The 21,331-nt window shown below is 46.8% G+C and overlaps 1 protein-coding gene across 4 annotated transcripts in view; it reads left to right on the forward strand.

Annotated features, from left to right (window-relative positions):
* The window catches only part of LOC132528589 (chromatin remodeling regulator CECR2), a 154,830-nt gene that overhangs the window by 69,060 nt on the left and 64,439 nt on the right, over positions 1 to 21,331 (forward strand). The window lies entirely within an intron of this gene.

Consider the following 21,331-nt stretch of genomic DNA (forward strand, 5'->3'; position numbering starts at 1 on the left):
GTCTTAGTTGTGGCACACAGGATCTTCGTTGCAGCATGCGGTATCTTTTGTTGTGGTGTGCGGTGAAGTGCTTCTTAATTGAAAAAATAGAAAGTTTTATACTTAAATTTATACTGTAAGGAAAGGTCAGCTTTTGTTCTATCTTCTTACTGCTAGGTAAGTAAGAATTTCAGCAATATTCATAGTTTCTTTTTAGTTTGAGGAATAAGAATGCTGACCCATCTGGTCAACAAGCAATCCTGTGTAGTTTTTTTTAGTTATTTGCTGGGAGGAGGCTACCTCTATCAATTACTGGGAGAGGACTGTCGAAACTGTCAATTATAAGTGACATTTAAAAATCACCCCCCTCCCCCCAGTCGTTTTTTTTTTTTTTTTTTAAAGAAAGCCATCTGAATAGAGCGAAGCTGTTATTTGACCAGGGAGATAGAAATTTGGATGTTGTTGCTGGATTTCAGAGACAAGCTTAGTATTAGTGGCCGTCAGTAACTGCAACTTAGAAGAGTATGAAATAGCCAGCCTCCCAGATGTCTCAGTGGTCCTTGTCCCCTCCCACTCCGAGTCAGGCTGACCCACGTGGCCTGTGGAACCCAGCGGGAGGGATGGTGTGTGCCTTCTGAGGCTGGGACAGAACAGCCTCAGCCTTGGTCTCTTGGGTCGCGTGTCACGCAGTGCAAGGACGCTCCGGCAGCCCTGTAGAGACCCCTGTAGGAGGGACCGACTGGCTGACACCAGCATCTGTGTGCTCACTGTGTACATGACCCCCTGTCCTTAGATGATGGAACCCCTAGCCAGCATCTGGTGACAGCTCACGAAAGCCCCGAGGCCGGACAGCTCCCAAGTTCCTGATTCAGAGTCGTGAGAGAAAACACGTTTGTTGTTATTTTAAGCCACTAAGTTTTCTGGTGATGTGGTTTGAGTAGCAAGATGACTGGACCAGGATGATTTGTGATAAGCCGCTTAGCGACATGTCCGTACTGCAGGCCAGGGCTTAGCGTGTGGGGTGTCATGACGAACAGTTGAACTGAGAAATTGATCCCGCAGCTGAGCAGGGAAAGACAGGTCTGTTAGTTCCTGAGAAGGCTGTACAAGTTTGTGTTAGTATCTTCTAAGTGCGACGCAGTGAGAAAAAGCCTAGACCTGTCGTTTACCCACAGCTGCAAACCCTGCGTGACTGTAACGAGAAGCCCAGCACTCTGAGCACCGCCAGCATTTACTCCCGGCGCCTGAGCTCCGGCAGCCTTCCTTCCCCGGACGTGCACACGCGAATTCCTCAGCTTTCTCGGTCCCTACATGCACATCTTCCTGACCCACTTGCATTTGCATGGTCGGTTATAGTTCCTCTCTTGCATAAGACTGATGTGTAACAGCGTGCAACGGGTGTGAACTTTGCGTCTTAAAGCCGCGCGTGCTCCTTACCTCAATTCCCCTGGGCAGGAGCTGCGCACCGCTGAGCCACGGCTAGGCCTGGTGGGGACTGCGGTGGCCTCGGAAGGCTCAACTCCAGAAGTGGGGGGATCTGCTGCCACGATCGCCTGCCGTGTGGATGGGAAGCCACCCCTCAATTCTTTGCCACGGGAGCCCTCCACGCGGCCGCTTGCTTCCTCCAAGACATCTTGGGATGCACCAACACTGAGCATCACCTTGGCGTCATCCCGTGACCCTTGCTGTCTTGTGGGGTCAGAAGCAAGCCACAGATGCTCGCCTTGGAGGAGGGGAGATGGCATGGGGCTGAAGGATGAGGAGGCAGGGGTTCTCTGGGAGGAATGCCAGGGCTGGCCACCACCACTGCTGCCCTTCCTCTGACACCTCCAGCCAGTCCTGGTTAAATCTAGCTCTTCCTTCTCTTACCTGCAGGGCCTGCACAGAACCGGATGTGACGGCAGATACACAGTGGCGCTGCCTCTTGGTTGCAGCTCTTCAAATTCTTAAACTTCTTCATGACTGACACCATTGTGCACCCTGCACCCTTTTTGTTTTTGTTTTGTTTTTTTGTTTTTGCGGTACGCGGGCCTCTCACCGCTGTGGCCTCTCCCGCTGCGGAGCACAGGCTCCGGACGCGCAGGCCCAGCGGCCATGGCTCACGGGCCCAGCCGCTCCGCGGCATGCGGGATCCTCCCGGACCGGGGCACGAACCCGCGTCCCCCGCATCGGCAGGCGGACTCCCAACCACTGCGCCAGCAGGGAAGCCCCTCCACCCGTTCTGAAAGTTCAGTGCGGGAGACCTGGCTTTTCATATGGGTTTTCCACATATGCAGCTTTAGGCACCTCCTCGGCAAGGAGCGCCCCAGCCTCTCAGCTCCTTGAGCAGAGCCCGTGCCTTCCCAAGGTGTCTGTACAAAGGGCCACTAAGTGTGTGCCCTGCAGGTGTTTCTCAGGCACAAGTAGCCTAAACAAACGGGAGACAAATTTCCCCCAAACAAAAAAGCCTCCACCACTAGGACCCCTCTATGGCCTCCATGTAGCACAGGCGCATTGAAGGCCTGTGGTCTGAGTGCCGCCCGACCCCGCACCTTGCCGGCTGCTCCTTAGCAGTGCCTCCCGGGGGCTGTGGCCCCACCCCTCCTCTGCTGAGCTCTGTTCAGTCCAGACCTCTCTGCACTGAAGAGTGATCCTCCCTGAGCCACAGATGATGCCCTCACAGCACAGTTTTTTATTGGACTCATTTATTCTTTTTATTTATTTATATTTATAAATATTTATTGTTTTATTCTTTTATGCATTTTTATGCTTTTATAATCCAATAGTTTATTTTGTTACTCAAGTTGTTCCAGCTTTGGCCATTGGGAACTGTATCATTTGGCTATGGGGTGGCTTTTTAAAAAAATTTATTTATTTTTGGCTGTGTTGGGTCTTCGTTGCTGTACATGGACTTTCTCTAGTTGCAGTGAGCGGGGCTACTCTTGGTTGCAGTGTGCGGGCTTCTCATTGCGGTGGCTTCTCTTGTTGCGGAGCACAGGCTCTAGGTGCGTGGGCTTCAGTAGTTGTGGCTTGCTGGCTCTAGAGCACGGGCTCAGTAGTTGTGGCACACGGGCTTAGTTACTCTGCGGCATGTGGGATCTTCCCGGACCAGGGCTTGAACCCATGTCCCCTGCATTGGCAGGTGGGTTCTTAACCACTGCGCCACCAGGGAAGCCCTATGGGGTGGCTTTGTTTTGTTTTGTTTTTGAGTGCTTCCTTACTTTCAGACACTAAAAGGTCCTCCATTTACTACATTTCCAGCCCCTATCCTAGAATCTGCCATTTCTCCAAGGAGCTCAGGTTTCTTTTATTGGAGAACGGTATTGAAAACTGAGATTTGGGTGCTAGGTGTGCACTTTGCTCTTGGGTTATTTTTGCTTCTGGGCTCTCTCAGCTGATAGCGCAAGGAGACGTATGTGTGTGTACTAAGGTGTATAAATATTTGTGTATTAACTGTCGCTATGTAAGGCTAATCATGAGTTCATACTGAGGTCTCCCAGGCCACTTGCTTCGTGGCCCGTCCTCGCCACGAGGCACGTCCCCCCCGTGCAGCTGCAGCAGAGAGAGAAGCCGGCTCCCACATCTGCCATCCACCAGGTGACTGTCCAGTTCCAGTGCCGGGTCCAGCAGTGTCAGGCTTGTTATGACACATATCCCCATGGGAAACAGCTTTACCAACTAGAGTACAGTGCTTCTGGACAGTGCTTCTTGTAATCTCGCTGATTCTACTCATTTCCAAAGTTACTTAGGTCAGCACTTGTTTACTACAGGGACTGACCCTCTTCCTCCAGCCAAGAAGGCGATATGGTGTCCTCGGTATCCCATCACCTATGACATCTGTCTGTTTACACTTGTAACTTGGAGTCTCATTTTGGACCTTGAGAGGGGTCCTGATTTAGGGGCTCAGTTTTCTTGCCCCTCTCATTGAAGTGTGAAGCTTGCAGTTGACATGTCTGGAGAGAGACAGTCTTGGATGTGACAGAGTGTCTCTGTCTCTGTCATTTGTCGGCTGCTCTGAGGGTCTCAGTCTGTGTCCTGATAGTTGAGCTATATCCTGTATTTCATATCACATGTTTCTTTTTGGAGGAGAAAATTCTCTCACGTTTGCACCAAATACTGTCTTTTCCTGCCTAGGACATCACCCCTCTGGGTCTCTTCCGGTGTTAGCAGCCTTCCATCTCCACTCAAACCAGCAGGCAGTGGTTGACAGGTTTGGTTTCATTTTCCTTGGCCCTTTGTGGTGTCCTGGAGAGCTGTTTGGGGAAAGCTGCCCTCCTTCTGGTTGTGGGTGCTCCCCTCATTCCCAACATCAAGGAAACACGGTCTTCCCGCTGGCATGTAACTGAGCTGCCATGCTGGTGGCCCTTGGTATTTGTCAGCAGAAGCAGAAGTTTGCGTTTATGCAGAAGTCTTAGTTAATCCTACAGGAGGAACGTGTCTCTCCTCCTCCGGTGGTTCAGGGTTTATTCTTTTCCTTCAGTGCAACTAGTTTTGTTGGACAATTTACTGACATTAGTTATTGACTCCCACCAATGTCAGTAAGTTGTCCAGCAAAACAGGTATTTCCTTGATCCTCTTTTAAATAGTCAGTTGAGATGTTACTTTTCAAGCCCCTTTTCCTTTTCAAGCATTCATAGTTGATGGCGCCACAGGCAGAAAAAGAAACACAGCACAGCCCCTGTTGTCCACCCCCTCCACACTTGCACTGTGGGCTTAGGGCTCTCGTGACTGTCATCGTCCAGGTGAAAGCAATTAGCAGAAGTCCTTGGGGCTGAGCTCGAAGGCCACCTTTGAGCACCACAGGAAATCCACCTTCCCCCTGAGGCCTTGGGCCCCTGCTATGGGATGGGTGGGCGTGAAGGCGGGACCTGTATTCTAACAGAAGAAACAAACAGGAGTAAAGATTGGGAAATACCTGTTATTTTTGAAAAATACAGCTGGTTAGTTCTCCACAAGATGTCTCTTTAATGGAGAGAATATTGAAAGGGTCATTTGAGGTCTTTGAATGGCATACTCAGGGGTTGGAGCGTGTCTCAGTCTGGTGAGTTGCGGGAGTTTTGGGAGGCTTCTGAACAAGCAATGTGACAATAATTGAGTTTGAGCACCTCTCACAGGGCAGGGGAGGAGATGGTCTGTGTTGGAAGTGGGAGATGGGCTCGGAAGTGCGGGGAGAAGTGCGGCAGCCGTGGGGGCTGGGAGGCTGACCCCAGAAGGGCTCCTGTACAGCCTGTGAGCTTAATTTAACCTCAGACCAACCCCTGTGCCTGCTGTATTAGTGAATCCTTCCAGATTAAACTTTTGGAGAGAAAAGTTTTCACAGATGAAGGTAATTGTTAAGTGACTTCAGACCAAACTGCCGAGCGGTCATAAAATGTTTCAGATGCTTTATATTCATAATATGCTGTTCAATATTCATATTTTAAATTATTATCCCTTATAATAGCTAGAATTTAGGGCTTACTGTGTGTGATACAGTCTTACTGTGTTAAGTTTAAGATCTTGGCTTATGGATGCTGGCTAACTTTCAAAAAACATTTACTAAATACTCACTGGGCATTTCAGGGAAACAGCCACAAGCAAAACCCAGGAAGCTTCTCAAGGGATTTGCATAATAGTGGAAGAAAGAAAATAAACAAACATATAATAAATAGGTGATCAGTTAATTAGAAAAATAAAGTACAGTAGGTGGATTGGGGAATGATGGGGAAGCCATGCAGATGCAGGAAGGGGGCCCCTGGCAGGAGCGCTGCGGGTCCCCGAGAAGAGGGCAGGAGGCTGGTTGTTGTGGGCTGGGGTCAGAGGGCTGAGTGTCAACGGGACTTGAGCCCGTTGATGTGCACGGACAGGGGTCCAGTTGGGAGGGCCTGAGGAAGTCGATGCTGAGACAGTGGACGGAGGAGAAGGCATTGAGGACACAGGGTGGTTTCTGAATCCACTTGGAAGGGAGAGTCAGCAGGGCAGGTTGCTGGGTTAGTTATGAAATGAGCGAAGGGTCAAGGGTGACTGAAAGGCTTTCTGCTGGAGCAGTGGAACAAAGCTGCCATTTGGAGACGGGCGGCCAAAGGGGAAGCAGGTCCGAGGCCGAGGGACCGGGAGTTCAGGCTCCTTGTGCTGGGTTTGCTCTGTCTCCTGGGATTCTGAGGAAAGGAACAGAGTATGTATGGCTGGAGGGGCTCAGCAGGATGGTGGGTGTGGCCTGCAGAGGACAGGGGAGGGGGGAGGGGGGAGGGGGAGGGGGAGGGGAAGCTGGCAGAGATGAGAAGGGAAGGGAATCGGCCTGGAGGAGGAAGGGTGTCTGGGTGGAGGAAAGAATGGACTAATTTACATGCTCTTTTCAGCCCAGGCCTTAGATGTGACTTGGATGCAGTAGACTGGTCAGAATGAGAGTGCATTTGCATCACTGATGTTGGCCGGATTGTTTTTAACTACCCCTGAGGTTGAGTCACTTTAGTGCAGTTTCACTGTACATGAGCTACTGATTCATTTCAGTTCGAGGCAGGTAATTAATCTTTTTTTTTTTAGTATTGTTTTTTCGTTTTTTTTTTTTTTTTTTTTTTGTGGTACACGGGCCTCTCACTGTTGTGGCCTCTCCCGTGTGGAGCACAGGCTCCGGACACGCAGGCTCAGCGGCCATGGCTCACGGGCCCAGCCGCTCCGCGGCATGTGGGATCTTCCCGGACCGGGGCACGAACCCATGTCCGCTGCATCGGCAGGCGGACTCTCAACCACTGCGCCACCAGGGAAGCCCCGTTTGTTTTTTTTATACTGCAGATTCTTATTAGTCATCAATTTTATACACATCAGTGTATACATGTCAATCCCAATGGCCCAATTCAGCACACCACCATCCCCACCCTACCGCGGTTTTCCCCCCTTGGTGTCCGTTCGTTTCTTCTCTACATCTGTATCTCAACTTCTGCCCTGCAAACTGGTTTATCTGTACCATTTTTCTAGGTTCCACATACATGCATATATTAATATACGATATTTGTTTTTCTGACCTCACTCTGTATGACAGTCTCTGGATCCATCCACGTCTCAGCAAATGACTCAATTCCGTTCCTTTTTATGGCTGAGTAATATTCCATTGTATATATGTACCACATCTTCTTTATCCATTCGTCTGTCGATGGGCATTTAGGTTGCTTCCATGACCTGGCTATTGTAAATAGTGCTGCAGTGAACATTGGGGTGCATGTGTCTTTTTGAATTATGGTTTTCTCTGGGTAAATGTGGATCATATGGTAATTTTTATTTTTTTAAGGAACCTCCATACTGTTCTCCATAGTGGCTGTATCAATTTACATTCCCACCAACAGTGCAAGAGGGTTCCCTTTTCTCCACACCCTCTGCAGCATTTGTTGTCTGTAGATTTTCTGATGATGCCCATTCTAACTGGTGTGAGGTGATACCTCATTGTAGTTTTGATTTGCATTTCTCTAATAATTAGTGATGTTGAGCAGCTTTTCATGTGCCCCTTGGCCATCTCTATGTCTTCTTTGGAGAAATGTCTATTTAGGTCTTCTGCCCATTTTTGGATTGGGTTGTTTCTTTAATATTGAGTTTCATGAGCTGTTTATATATTTTGGAGATAAGTCCTTTGTCCGTTGATTCGTTTGCAAATATTTTCTCCCATTCTGAGGGTTGTCTTTTCATCTTGTTTGTAGTTTCCTTTGCTGTGCAAAAGCTTTGAAGTTTCATTAGGTCCCATTTGTTTATTTTTATTTTTATTTCCATTACTGTAGGAGGTGGATCAAAAAAGATCTTGCTATGATTTATGTCAAAGAGTGTTCTTCCTATGTTTCCCTCTAAGAGTTTTATAGTGTCCGGTCTTACATTTAGGTCTCGAATCCATTTTGAGCTTATTTTTGTGTATGGTGTTAGGGAGTGTTCCAATTTCATTCTTTTACATGTAGCTGTCCAGTGTTCCCAGCACCACTTACTGAAGAGCCTGTCTTTTCTCCATTGTACATATTTGCCTCCTTTGTCATAGATTAGTTGACCATGGGTGTGTGGGTTTATCTCTGGGCTTTCTATCTTGTTCCATTGATCTGTGTTTCTGTTTCTGTGCCAGTACCATATTGTCTTGATGACTGTAGCTTTGTAGTATAGTCTGAAGTCAAGGAGTCTCATTCCTCCAGCTCCGTTTTTTTCCCTCAAGACTGCTTTAGCTATTCAGGGTCTTTTGTGTCTCCATACAAATTTTAAGATGATTTGTTTTAGTTCCGTAAAAAATGCCATTGGTAATTTGATAGGGATTGCATTGAATCTGTAGATTGCTTTGGGTAGGATAGTCATTTTCACAATATTGATTCTTCCAATCCAAGAACATGCTATATCTCTCCATCTGTTGGTATCATCTTTAATTTCTTTCATCAGTGTCTTATAGTTTTCTGCACACAGGTCTTTTGTCTCCCTAGGTAGATTTATTCCTAGGTATTTTATTCTTTTTGTTGCAGTGGTAAATGGGAGTGTTTCCATAATTTCTGTTTCAGATTTTTCATCATTAGTGTATAGGAATGCAAGAGATTTCTGTGCATTAATTTTGTATCCTGCAACTTTACCAAATTCATTGATTAGCTCTAGTAGTTTTCTGGTGACATCTTGAGGATTCTCTATGTATAGTATCATGTCATATGCAAACAGTGACAGTTTTACTACTTCTTTTCCAATTGGTATTCCTTTTATGTCATTTTCTTCTCTGATTGCCATGGCTAGGACTTCCAAATCTATGTTGAATAATAGTGGTGAGAGTGGACATCCGTGTCTCGTTCCTGATCTTAGAGGAAGTGCTTTCAGTTTTTCACCATTGAGAATGATGTTTGCTGTGGGTTTGTCATATATGGCCTTTATTATGTTGAGGTAGGTTCCCTCTATGCCCATTTTCTGGAGAGTTTTTATCATAAATGGGTGTTGAATTTTGTCAAAAGATTTTTCTGCATCTATTGAGATGATCATATGGTTTTTATTCTTCAATTTGTTAATATGGTGTATCACATTGATTGATTTGCGTATATTGAAGAATCCTTGCATCCCTGGGGTAAATCCCACTTGACTGTGGTGTATCATCCTTTTAATGTGTTGTTGGATTCTGTTTGCTAGTATTTTGTTGAGGATTTTTGCATCTATATTCATCAGTGATATTAGTCTGTAATTTTCTTTTTTTGTAGTATGTTTGTCTGGTTTTGGTATCAGGGTGATGGTGGCCTCAAAGAATGAGTTTGGGAGTGTTCCTTCCTCTGCAATTTTTTGGAAGAGTTTGAGAAGGATGGGTGTTAGCTGTTCTCTGAATGTTTGACAGAATTCACCTGTGAAGCCATCTGGTCCTGGACTTGTTTGTTGATGAGTTTCTTGATGAGTCTGGCTAATGGTTTATCAATTTTGTTTATCTTCTCAAAGAACCAGCTTTTAGTTTTACTGATCTTTGCTATTGTTTTCTTTGTTTCTATTTCATTTATTTCTCCTCTGAACTTTATGATTTCTTTCCTTCTGCTAAGTTTGGGTTTTGTTTGTTCTTCTTTCTCTAGTTCCTTTAGGTGTAAGGTTAGATTGTTTACTTGAGATTTTTCTTGTTTCTTGAGGTAGGCTTGTATAGCTATAAAGTTCCCTCTTAGAACTGCTTTTGCTGCATCCCATAGGTTTTGGATCGTCGTGTTTTCATTGTCATTTGTCTCTAGGTATTTTTTGATTTCCTCTTTGATTTCTTCAGACATCTCTTGGTTATTTAGTAACGTTTAGCCTCCATGTGTTTGTGTTTTTTACGTTTTTTTCCCTGTAATTAATTTCTGATCTGATAGCGTTGTGGTCAGAAAAGATGCTTGATATGATTTCAATTTTCTTAAATTTGCTGGGGCTTGATTTGTGACCCAAGACGTGATCTATCCTGGAGAATGTGCTGTGCGCACCTGAGAAAAAAGTGTAATCTGCTGTTTTTGGATGAAATGTCTTATAAATATCAATTAAATGTATCTGGTCTATTGTGTCTTTTAAAGCTTGTGTTTCCTTATTTATTTTCATTTTGGATGATCTGTCCATTGGTGTAAGTGAGTTGTTAAAGTCCCCCACTATTATTGTGTTACTGTCGATTTCCTCTTTTATAGCTGTTAACAGTTGCCTTATGTATTGAGGTGCTCCTATGTTGGGTGCATATATATTTATAACTGTTATATCTTCTTCATGGATTGATCCCTTGATCATTATATAGTGTCCTTCCTTGTCTCTTGTAACATTCTTTATTTTAAAGTCTATTTTATCTGATATGAGTATAGCTACTCTAGCTTTCTTTTGATTTCCATTTGCATGGAATATCTTTTTCCATCCTCTCACTTTCAGTCTGTATGTGTCCCTAGGTCTGAAGTGGGTCTCTTGTAGACAGCATATATATGGGTCTTGTTTTTGTATCCATTCAGCAAGCCTGTGTCTTTTGTTTGGAGCATTTAATCCATTCACGTTTAAGGTAATTATCGATATGTGTTTCTATGACCGTTTTCTTAATTGTTTTGGGTTTGCTTTTGTAGGTCCTTTTCTTCTCTTGTGTTTCCCACTTAGAGATATTCCTTTAGCATTTGTTGTAGAGCTGGTTTGGTGGTGCTGAGTTCTCTTAGCTTTTGCTTGTCTGTTAAAGCTTTTGATTTCTCCATCGAATCTGAATGAGATCCTCGCTGGGTAGAGTAATCTTGGTTGTAGGTTCTTCCCTTTCATCACTTTAAGTATATCATGTCACTCCCTTTTGGCTTGTAGAATTTCTGCTGAGAAATCGGCTGTTAACCTTATGGGAGTTCCCTTGTATGTTATTTGTCGTTTTTCCCTTGCTGCTTTCAATAATTTTTCTTTGTCTTTAATTTTTGCCAATTTGATTACTGTGTGTCTCGGCATGTTTCTCCTTGGGTTTATCCTGTATGGGACTCGCTGCACTTCCTGGACTTGGGTGGCTATTTCCTTTCCCATGTTAGGGAAGTTTTTGACTATAATCTCTTCAAATATTTTCTCCGGTCCTTTCTCTCTCTCTTCTCCTTCTGGGACCCCTATAATGCGAATGTTGTTGCGTTTAATGTTGTCCCAGAGGTCTCTTAGGCTGTCTTCATTTCTTTTCATTCTTTTTTCTTTAGTCTGCACTGCAGCAGTGAATTCCACCATTCTGTCTTCCAGGTCACTTATCCGTTCTTCTGCCTCAGTTATTCTGCTATTGATTCCTTCTAGTGTAGTTTTCATTTCAGTTATTGTATTGTTCATCTCTGTTTGTTTGTTCTTTAATTCTTCCAGGTCTTTGTTAAACAGTTCTTGCATCTTCTCAGTCTTTGCCTCCATTCTTTTTCCTAGGTCCTGGATCATCTTTACTATCATTATTCTGAATTCTTTTTCTGGAATGTTGCCTATCTCCACTTCATTTAGTTGTTTTTGTGGGGTTTTCTCTCGTTCCTTCATCTGGTACATAGCCCCTCTGCCTTTCATTTTGTCTGTCTTTCTGTGAATGTGGTTTTTGTTCCACAGGCTGCAGGATTGTAGTTCTTCTTGCTTCTGCTGTCTGCCCTCTGGTGGATGAGGCTGTCTAAGAGGCTTGATGGGAGGGACTGGTGGTGCGTAGAGCTGACTGTTGCTCTGGTGGGCAGAGCTCAGTAAAACTCTAATCCGCTTGTCTGCTGATGGGTGGGACTGGGTTCCCTCCCTGTTCGTTGTTTTGCCTGAGGCAACCCAACACTGGAGCCTACCCGGGCTCTTTGGTGGGGCTAATGACAGACTCTCGGGCTCTTCGGTGAACTTCTGCTGCCAGCGTCCGTGTCCTCAAGGTGAGACACAGCCCCCATCCCCCGCCTCTGCAGGAAACCCTCAACACTAGCAGGTAGGTCTATTTCAGTCTCCCCTAGGGTCACTGCTCCTTCCCCTGGGTCCCGATGCGCACACTACTTTGTGTGTGCCCTCCAAGAAGTGGAGTCTCTGTTTCCCCCAGTCCTGTTGGAAGTCCTGCAATCAATTCCCGCTATGCTTCAAAGTCTGATTCTCTAGGACTTCCTCCTCCCGTTGCCGGACCCCCAGGTTGGGAAGCCTGAAGTGGGTCTCAGAACCTTCACTGCAGTGGGTGGACTTCTGTGGCATGTGTTCTCCGGTCTGTGAGTCACCCACCCAGCAGTTATGGGATTTGATTTTACTGTGATTGCGCCCCTCCTACCGTCTCATTGTGGCTTCTCCTTTGTCTTTGGATGTGGGGTATCTTTTTTGGTGAGTTCGAGTGTCTTCCTGTTGATGATTGTCCAGCAGCTAGTTGTGATTCTGGTGCTCTCACAAGAGGGAGTGCGATCACGTCCTTCTGCTCTGCCATCTTGGTTCCTGCTCTATCGGTAATTAATCTTAAGGACACCCAAGGGGCCAAAACCAGGCTTAAGGACAGCTGATGAAATTTCTTGACTAGTAAGGGAGTTTTAAAGGTGTCCACATCCTTTATTTTTACTCCCGATTGGTACACTGGGAGAAGCGACCTGGCCGGCAGATCTGCTCTGTGTTCCTGAAGAGGAGAGCCTGCTCTGGGTGCCTCTTCACCACAGCCCCATGTCAGTTAATTTTGTCAGCTGTCACCGTTTGTCTAATGCTCATTACGCTTTTGAGGAATAAAAGTCTCATTGGATGTATGAAGCAGTGCTCTCCAACATTTGTTTGTTTTCTATTGTGTTTGGTGTCCTGGCCTGCCCTGGTGCTCCCAGGCACTTGCACACACAGGTCACCAGAGAGCAGCAGTAATCGCCAAGCATATGGGTTAGCGTGCCTTGGTTTTGTCCTTTTCATGCCCGTAGTCTTCTTTTTTACCTTGCATACCTGTATTACTTCTCCATCCTCCAAGTTGTTTGCATTAAAATCTTTAATCAAACCCAAAGTCTCCTACCTAATTCTTTTTTAAAAATAAATAAATTTATTTATTTTTGGCTGTGTTGGGTCTTCGTTGCTATGTGTGGGCTTTTCTGTAGTCGCGGCAAGTGGGGACTACTCTTCGTTGCAGTGCGCGGGCTTCTCACTGTGGTGGCTTCTCTTGTTATGGAGCATGGGCTCTAGGCCTGCGGGCTTCAGTACTTGTAGCTCGGGGGCTCTAGTTGTGGTGCACGGGCTTAGTTGCACCATGGCATGTGGAATCTCCCTGGATCAGGGCTCAAACCCGTGTCCCCTGCATTGGCGGGTGGATTCTTAACCACTGCACCATCAGGGAAGTCCTAATTTTTTTTCTTGTTAAAACCTTTTAACTCCTTCCTGCTGTGAAGTTTACATTTCCTACTACAGACATTGGTAAAACTTGACTGGAAAATATTGGCTTATTTGTTTTACTAATCACTTCGATCAAAAAAAGTCCAGTTTTTATATGGAGGCTGAGGGGACACGGGAGGAAAGACAAAGGAGAGACCTGGAGACAAAAAAGCTGCATCTCGAGTGAGGCCCAGTGAACCTGACGATGTTTGTTAGTAACTGGCTGTGGTGGGATGGAAGTAGGGTGGGGGGTGGGCAGTGATTCTGATCTGTTTGAAAGCTGAATAAGGGATGTGTGAAATCAGTTAGGCTACGTTTTAGAAGAAATGAGGTCATTGTCCGGTATTATTCTCCATACCTTTTCCCGTTTCCAAACAACTTTTTTTTTTTTTAAATTGTACCTGTGACTTTTTTTTTTTAATTTTTAAAAATTTAGTTTTGGCTGCATTGGGTCTTTGTTGCTGCGCGCAGGCTTTCTCTAGTTGCAGAGGGCAGGGGCTACTGTTCGTTGTGGTGCGCGGGCTTCTCATTGAGGTGGCTTCTCTTGTTGTGGAGCGTGGGCTCTAGGCACACAGGCTTCAGTTAGTTGAAGCATGCAGACTCAGTGGTTGTGGCTCACGGGCCCTAGAGTGCACGGGCTGCAGTAGTTGCGGTGCGTGGGCTCAGTAGTTGTGGCGCATGGGCTTAGCTGTTCTGCGGCATCTGGGAACTTCCTGGACCAGGGCTCGAATCCATGTCCCCGGTATTGGCAGGTGAATTCTTAACCACTGCACCACCAGGCAAGTCCCTCTCCTTTCCAAACTTTAATGGTCTCTTCCTTTTTGGTAAAGTGGAAAGAGTGGGAGTTATGAATTCTGACTCAGTTCCTTTTATAGTGGTATTAACATGAAAACTTCCCACACATGCTTAAATTTAGGCGATACCCCATCTTCCCAATGAGATGATTCAATAAAACTTTGGGACTGTTGATTTATCATAGTGTATTTAAACTTTAATAATAGAGATGAAATAGTCAAATTTCTGTTTGGAGATTTGACTTTGGGGATTTTACATAAACATTTGAATTTTAAGTTTAGAAGTAATTGCTTTTTCTCCCCATCCTTATTTCCAGAAATAATTTCTTCATCATCACTAGAACCACTTTTGGAGATCTCAAGAACAGCTTTCTAGAATACTTCAACCTCACTTCTATCTTTTTGAATCTGCTTTTAATGCTGATTTCTGAAAAATTTGTCCCAAGTCCCTATTCACTCAATAGTAAGATAGTTTGGTTTTTAGTTGCTCTGTGGGTATATAGTCATGGTCATTAGAACGTAAGCACTTTGTATGTTTCTATTTAAGGTGACTTTCAACACTTGTAATTGTTATCATAACTGCGGAACCATTATGGAATCGTTGTCGAGGTTTTTTGCCTCCTTGTAAAATGATTCAGTCAGTGGCCTTTGGAGGCATCCAGAACTGGCATTGACTGAGGTTGTCTCAAGCTATTGTCTCTTCCTTAATTTCTTACCCCAAAATAAAACAGTTGAGTGAGTGTCCTGTAATAGAAGAAACTCGGTCAGTATTGACGTTCTGTATAACTCTGTTGTGAGAGAATTTTGCTGAGGAGTCTGCCTCAGCCCAACAAGAGTGGTACCTGCTTGCTGCACAGCTTCTCAGGTGTTCCTTTCCTAGAGGTCCTGCTGGGACTGTATGTAGCTGGCTTTGTTGTGAGGCCTTCCAGGTGATCGATTTGGTGCTCAGCTCTGTAGATTCAGAACCCTAACGATGTCAGTGGGCCCAGGGTCTCGCGATGGTGTTTTGTTTATTTATTTAAATTTATTTTTAATTGAAGTATAGTTGAACTACAGTGTTGTGTTAATTACTGCTGTACAGCAAAGTGACTCACTTATATGTATATATACACATTCTTTTCCATATTCTTTTCCATTATGGTTTATCATAGTATATTGAATTTAGTTCCCTGTGCTATACAGTAGGACCTTGTTCGTTGATTTAAAATTGGATTGGTACCTGCCATTCAACACACACCACCTTCCTAACACCCAGGCCCACGTACTGGTCAGGGAGCTGAGAATCAGAAGAGGGGGTGATTTCTCCCCAGCCTGATGAAAGGTCCTGCCCCACCAGGGTTGGGGCTGGGTCAACACAGCCCAGTTCTTTACCTGGGGACATCTTTAGATAGCATGCAGATTGGTTAGAACATTCTTTATCTTTTCCCAGTGAGAATTCAGAACTATTTTTTCAGTTATAACGACATCCAGATTTCCTCGTTGTTCGATGGCAGGCATTTCTGCAAACCTTCAGTCACACATTCATCCTTTAGCCTGGTTGCTCCCAGGGGCTCCTGTCCTTGGTTTTCTCTCTGCTCTTTCCAGCCCTTCCTCTGCGGAGGCCCGAGGGCTTTCGGCACAGGTGCTCGTGAGGTGCTCATTCTTAGTCACTGCTGTCTGCAGCCACAGCTGGGAATGGGGACTACTGCTCGTTTTGCCTGCCCCTCCCAGATGTGAGGCTGCCGGAGGGGGGCGTCTCCAGACCTGTTGGCACACTCAGCACTAGACAGAGAGCCTGGTGTGGAGCATGTCTTCAGATGCAGGGACACCGTTCACTTGTGGACACCCCCCACACACACACTGTCACGTGACCACGGAGGGGTGAGCTGATTGGACCGGTCAGGAGGGCCCCACACACCCAAGTCATGCCTGCAGTTTTCTGTGCTGCTCTCAGGAGACCAGGCTGTGGTCACATACCAACAACCAGCATGTTTCCCAGTTTAAACTTTGTCGTCTCTGTCCCTCCCACCTGGCCTCCTTTCAGCTTTTTTGTTTATCACTTAGCGATCCCATAATCTTTTGTTGGGGGGCGGGAGACGCAGGATTAAAACTTGTTACCTAAAATTTCCTGTCCTTTGCCCTCTACCTACAGTTAGTTGCAAATCTCATTGACTCTGCTCCTGAAACGCTCCCGTTTCACCCCATCCTTTCCATTTCACTGACGTCCTCCTGGTTTTGGCCCCTTGGCGTCTTCCCTGGGCTGGGCTTGGGACCTTCTCACCCTGGGTCTCTCTTACCTTGTGTCCTGCAAACCGCGCCCAAATTAATCCTCCAGCCTTGACTGTTGCTTCTCTACGCACATTTCACTGGCTCCACATAAAATAATTTCCAGCCAGTCCAGTGGTGAGCAGGGAGTAGGGTTGCTTAACCTCAGGGGTCTAGAGCTCTACCGTCTGAAGTAGCTTTGGCATAACTTGTCTGATGAAGTCTCCTGTTTCAGTTAAAAAAATCTTTCGAAACAACAAGCAACAACGATGAAAACAAAACAATCAGAGTAAACCCGGCTTTCTAGGAAGCTGTGCCACGTCCATGCGCCGTGGGGCCCGAGGGGCACAGTCTCTGCGATGACGTCCATACGCCGACCTGGGTCTGAGGCTTGTAGGGGCCGCAGGGCCCTGCTCATCCAGCACCAGCTTTGTGGACGTGTTGCGAAGCTTCCATCTCTTCAGTGCTCAGGAATTATTTGTGTATCGTGGGGGCTTTCTTGTGGGAGAAGATCCATGAAAGTTCTGAGCCTTTTTAAAAATTTCTGGAGCCAGTTTTGGTAATGTATACCTTTTTAGAAAATCCATTTCTTGTAGGTTTACACATTTATTGCTTTGATAAGTATTTTGCAGTAATCTAATATTCTAGGGTAGCAGTCCTATCTGAGGGGAGCTATGTGGTTTCCTTTCTGTTGTTCCCCAGCATCACAGCCAGTGACAGCCATGTTGTGGGCTGCCGAGAGGAAGGTGTGTCTGCAGCGAAGCCGCGGTGCAGAGCTGCCGGCCACGGGGAGGACGTTGGGGTAGCACTTCGGGGATCCTCAGCGGTAACCCGCTTGGGCTGATGTATACCGCACGGTTTGAATTGGCCCGGGCAGCCTTTGGGATTAAATTAATTTATATCACGTTAGAAAGCATCAGCGGCCAGAGCCAGGGAGGCCTTCTGGAGGCTGAGCCCGCTCCCCAGGCGGTCTCATGGAGAGCAGCTGGGATGGTCCTCGGAGGGCCTGCTGTGCATCTCCTTTGTGTGAGTGCAGTTCTGGGGCCCACGCAGAAGCCCCCGCCTTTGACTGTGACCCCTACTGCCTTGCAGTTGGTTCCTGTGCAGGTGAGAAAGACTCGTAACCTTCTGAAATCAAATACAGCACATATGGCTGTTTTCCTTAGCCCTTTTTCCCTCCTTAGGTACACTCAGCAGGATCTTTGTGCCCGGAGGGTGCAGCTCTGTGATCTTCATCCTTCCTTGGAAGTTGAAGGAAAGAAAGTTGTTCTCTCTTTACCACCTTCTTTCGCAAAAGATTAAAGAAGACTTGTACGGCGCTCAGGAGCAGATCAAAGAGTAGAAAGTCCCTGCGGTGACATTTGAGAACAGGTGCTAAGTGGTGGCCGTGCGTCGAAGGAGTTAGTTGTGTTCCCTGTGCTGCACTTGGCTGTCTCTTCTGGACATTGTCCCTGTTTGTGGCGAAGAGTTTCCACGACATAGGCTAAGGGCCCCCTTTCCCTCCCTGGCTCTCCCTGGGGTTCTTTTCCCAGCAGCCACCGCTGGGTCCCGAGGGCAGGGCCGTGTGCCGGTGCTGAACAGGCCCGTCCCTAATGAGCTGTGCGGCCAGCTGCACGGAGGGCGAGCCCTGTTCTCCCTCCGGCCCCTCTGAAGAGCGGGAGCCCAGGAGCCCTTCTCGTGTCCCTTCTCGGCTGATTTGCTGATCACCACAACCCCCCGCCCCCGCCCCAGAGCATCTTGGCAAAGTTCAGATTTCTGTCCTCACAGCTCAGTGCCCACAGTGAAAAGGAAATACAAAAGGGGAGGAGGAAAGTGGGGGTGGGGCGCTTGAAGGGTGTTTATTTCTCGTTGCCTTAGCCTAAGCCTCAGGCTCCCGGCTGAAGGCGTATGTGGTAAGGCTTTGAATAACTGGATCTGGAGATGGTTTTATTGGCTCATGCACACAGGCCGTGTATTAAGAGTTTGAATTTCTGTTGTTCAGAAACCTGAATTTTGAAAAGACCGCTTTCTATCTCTTCAGTCTGCTTTTTTCTACACACCACCACTTAAGGAAGATGAGATAATTGCTGTGCTCACATGCTATAGAGCATTTGCTGTGTGCCAGGCTGGTCTGGCTTTTATAAGCATTGCCTCATTTAAATCATCACAACAACCCCTGCACAGGGGAACTTTTAATGTGATAAAGTTTTTTCTTCCTATAATAAATTGTGGTAAAAGACACAAAATTTAGCATCGTTTTAAGTGCACAATTCAGGAGTGTTAAGTATATTCACATTGTTCTGAATCAGCTCCAAAACGTTTTCACCTTGCAAATCTGAAACTCTATCCATTGAAGTGAAAACATTTTAACCGATAAGCCGGCCCTTTTTCTTGTTCAGCGGGATTGAAATTGCTCTCCTGTGTCTCCTCTGCTGTCTCTGTAACATTAGGCCGAGGGCCGTGGGCGCCGAGGCTGCGCCCGGCGCTCTGGTCGCCATGCGGCAGCTGCAGGGGAGGACAGCGGGCTGCGCGGGGCAGTGCCCTCTTCCTCGGGCTGCCCACCACTCGTGTGGGCCAGGCCCTGCCGGGCTACAGGGGCAAGTGCACCTCACAGGTTCCCAGGGGCCTGCATCTATTGTGCTTTGTTTTCTAGGTAGCTTCTGATTTATGAAGCATAATATCATAGAAATACATATGAAAAGCAATTGTATATTTTGTGAGTTACTGTTTGTGAGTCACCGTATCCCATGGGTGAAATGGGAGGCAGGGGGTGGGATTGCATTCATGATATCAGAGCCCTTCTCAGTACTCATTTGAGAGACATTTCAAGCCTGTCCAGTTGCCCTTGGAAGAGCTGATTCAGCATCCCCGATGCACAGCCTCGTATGTAACCGCCTTCCCAGTGGCTCCCTAGACTATGGTTGTGCCAGGAAGGCAAGCCCAGGTTCACTGGGGGTAGGTTTTCACCAGTGCCATTTAGACTCTGCCAGAGTTGGACAGAACAGGTCATCTAATAATTTTTTCAAATGTAGATAGGGGTGTTAGTCTTCACTTTCTGCTGATAATGTTAAGAAAACAATGGTTGGGGACTTCCCTGGTGGCGCAGTGGAAGGGACTCTGCACGCCCAATGCAGGGGGCCTCAGTTCGATCCCTGGTTAGGGAACTAGATCCCACATGCATGCCGCAATTAAGACCCGGCACAACCAAATAAACAAATCAATATTAAAAAAGAAAACAGTGGTTGAATCACCAATGAAGCCTGGGTTCTGAGGCCAGCAGAAAGTACAGTGCAACAGTTTTTTCTTTCCTTTTTTAAACCTCAGATTCACAGGTTGTATTTCATAATTCTTGGTTCATGACACATTCCCATCATTGGTTTGTGGATGTTTTCCTTCCGGTTCTAGTGTCAGTAATTCTGGCTAATCTATTGAACGAGGTGGCCTGGGACTTTGTGCTTCAAGGGTCCAGCCTCTTCTCTTACTGCGGTTTCCTTTGGGGTCTTGCCCAGTGTGACTGGGCTTCAGTAGGAGCCTGAATCTTCCCTTGCTCTGTCCCTCCTGTGCTCCTGTTGGGCTCTGGATGTGCGTGTCTCCCCTCCTGCTGTCTGTCTCGTTCAGCTAAGTCCCTCAGAGTCTCCTCTGGGCTGTTGCTCGAGCCGCAGTGGCCTCATCTCCACCCTCTGCCGCAGCAGCCGGGCGGGTCCCACCCTCTCCACGGCAGGCCGGGCCCACCTGCCCCGTGTGCAGCCCCACCCCGGGTGTTGGGCCCCTGGAGCAGTGCCCGTCCCTCCCACAGCACCGGTTCTATGCCCAGCGGTGCTGTGTCCCGTCTACTCCCCCCACTGACTCCAGCTCCCCAGGGCTCGGGAAGTGCTGGGTGCCCCGGAAATGTTTGTTGAATAAATGAATTCTGACCAAATATAGTTCAAATCCTTGTTATGTTTGGTCGGTAGAATGTAGAAAAGAGCTCTGCCCAAAGGAATTAGTAAGCTAATAGAAGAATAAGAGCCATTGTAATAGACATGCTCATCGTTACCAAATTTGTATGTAGGGCAGGCACAAGGTTTTCACGCTGGGCCTTGTCTTTGAATTCTGAGTTTCGCTCACCTGGGCTTTCAAGACGTCTATGCCCTTTCCTTCTCAGGGTAGTTTGTATTTTGTTTGCTTCTATCAGTTGGTGTGTTTAGCAGTTTTTTGTCATGTGAAGTTTTCGGAGTGCGTGTTTACAAACTTAGAAACTTTTAAACATAGAATAATAAACGGAACAATTAAAATAGCTTTAAAAAGACCGTTACCATTTTTACAGCAGAAGTGGATCCCCACCTCTTGTGTACACTGCCCGGTACTTGGTGTGGGCAGAACAGAAGCTGCATATTTGGCACACCTCATGCTTTCCAAACCACTCATAAGACCCTCGCAGTTTTGGTTATGAGCCGACCACACCACAAGCGTAGTGGACCCTTGGGAAATGACTTGCATGGTGGGTGGACGGCATCCTGGTGGACCAGACGTGGGCCCTCTCTGCATCCCGGGAGCTGGTGATTGGGGCATGTTCCATCATCTCAGGAAACACTGGTTCACTGTGGGAACTTGAGAAGGGAATAGAATCTCCCAAAATTCCACGCTGTCACCTTTTGTCCCTGTAGCTCTTCAACGAACCTTTGTTCAGGGTATGTGCAAAGTCAAGCTAAATCTTTGGCATCTCTGCCTAAACCCCAAGGACAGCACGTGCACCTCCCCTGGGATTAGCCCCTTAGCACGGCATCGCCTCACTTCCCTTCAGGTGATGTCAGCTCGGCCTTGGCGCTGGCAGCCCCTCCCCGGGCCTGTGGGGACCACAGATTGCTCACTTCCTAGTGCCGCTTCTCAAGGTAGCGTGGCTCTGGAAAGCTGTTGCGGTTGGCTTGCCTGCTGAAACTCTTCAGTAAATGAATACTTTCTGAGTAATTACGTATTGGCTCCTTTACACTCTTGCAAAGTAATAGAAAGCAAAACAGTATATTAATATAAGTTAAGCTCTTTTATGACTGTGCTGCATTGACTTGTAAAAAGAGGTGTCTGTGTGTGCAGGTGAAAGGAATGGAGCTTGGTAAGGAGCAGTGGGGGAGTAAACTCTTGGAAAACCAAAA

Source organism: Lagenorhynchus albirostris, chromosome 11, assembly GCF_949774975.1.
Source record: "Lagenorhynchus albirostris chromosome 11, mLagAlb1.1, whole genome shotgun sequence".
Lineage (NCBI taxonomy): Eukaryota > Metazoa > Chordata > Mammalia > Artiodactyla > Delphinidae > Lagenorhynchus > Lagenorhynchus albirostris.